At 41.1% G+C, this 1,402-nt stretch overlaps 1 long non-coding RNA gene across 1 annotated transcript in view; it reads right to left on the bottom strand.

The window, feature by feature from the left end:
- LOC111977470 (uncharacterized) overlaps window positions 1-1,166 on the bottom strand; it is a 19,769-nt gene extending 18,603 nt beyond the window's left edge. The window contains exon 1 of the long non-coding RNA XR_002879056.2: window positions 822-1,166. This is a non-coding gene — a long non-coding RNA (uncharacterized lncRNA). The remainder of the gene's footprint in view (window positions 1-821) is intronic.
- Window positions 1,167-1,402: the final 236 nt, after the last annotated feature.

Here is a 1,402-nt window from a genome sequence, read left to right as displayed (position 1 = left end):
ACTATATAGACAACAAGCAAAGTAGGTAGATCTGCGAGTCCGGCCTTCCGATTGGTCGATCTGGGTCTTGGGTAGTCCTGATCAGGCCTGGTGTCCACGTTCCATTGGTTCCTGAGAGTTCTTTGTCCTGAGGTCCAACCATGGGTTGGGTGTGTCTGTGTGATTGTCATGGGGGAGGGGAATTGTGGGTGCCGTGTATATGTCCTATGTGTCCAGCATATGTCCAAGAAAAAGAGGGGATGTGTATGTTGTGTCAACTTATAGGTAATGTTGAGAAGTTGTTAAAACAAGTTACCAATATCTAATACAATTTCTTACAATAGCCAAACCGAAAACTGCAGACATTACTAGTGCCTCCCCCGCGACCAAACCGACATAAAACATTTAAAAAAAATGAAAAGCAGCCTAACATGAACATTGACAGCTGCCTTGAAGGACAAATAAAAATGGTTTCTGCTACTAAGATCAGTGAAATGTAGGCTAAACTAAAAACGGAGTGAAGAGCAGAAATCTCAACTAGCAAGCAATGAAGATTTGAGTGTGGTGAGCGTACATGCGAAGGGCACGTGGGGGGGGGTTCGGCACAATACCGGTTTTCGGTTCAGGTATGTGAGATGTAATGTACACCCCAATTAGACGGATCGAAATCCTCATTATTTCGGTTAATGATTTTCAATTTGAGCGTCATTATTTCTATATAGCCTACACTTACTCGTTCAGAACTACTAACGCGAGTGGGACGGTAGGCTTCGTGACAATGACAAGAGCAGCTGCGCTAAGATTTAKCATTGCGTTAGGTTTGTTAAAATAGAGCCCCTTACCTTTAATGGTCTTCCACTTCAGATTTGTATTTATATTTACCCAGGAAAGTCAGTAGCTGATCAAAATAGCTGATTTATATCTGCATCAATGTATGACAGTCATAAAAAACAACTATCCCTTCATTAAACAATATCTAAACCARCATCATCCGAGGACAAGAAGTCTGACCGAAACACTTTTACTTTCGCTTTTCCTCAGGCCAAACTGGTTCCTGTGCTTATGTTCATGGGTGCAGTCCAAACACTTAAAAGACACACCATATGCCCTCAAATTAAGTGGACACTTCTGATGACTGCAGGGCAATGGGCGAGGAAGGAATGATTTTTAAATGGACCGTCCTTACCCGGAAATTCGTAACACGTTCATCCCGCAATGATTTTGTTTTCAGCTACCGGTATCTTGTGGGTGCTTTATATGCGCTACAGTCAATTATGAGCATATAGCTACTGTGAAGTTAACATTAATATACATTAATTAATATTCAGCAATACTGCCATGTATAGGTAGTCATCTGTTAATTAGTTAATTAACGTATAGATTTAAATATGCTCGTATGAGCTCGCGAACTCCTCTTAATACA

The sequence above is a fragment of the Salvelinus sp. IW2-2015 genome, linkage group LG18 (genome assembly GCF_002910315.2).
Source record: "Salvelinus sp. IW2-2015 linkage group LG18, ASM291031v2, whole genome shotgun sequence".
In the NCBI taxonomy this organism is placed as follows: Eukaryota; Metazoa; Chordata; class Actinopteri; order Salmoniformes; family Salmonidae; genus Salvelinus; species Salvelinus sp. IW2-2015.
This window is presented reverse-complemented; position numbering and strand designations above follow the sequence as displayed.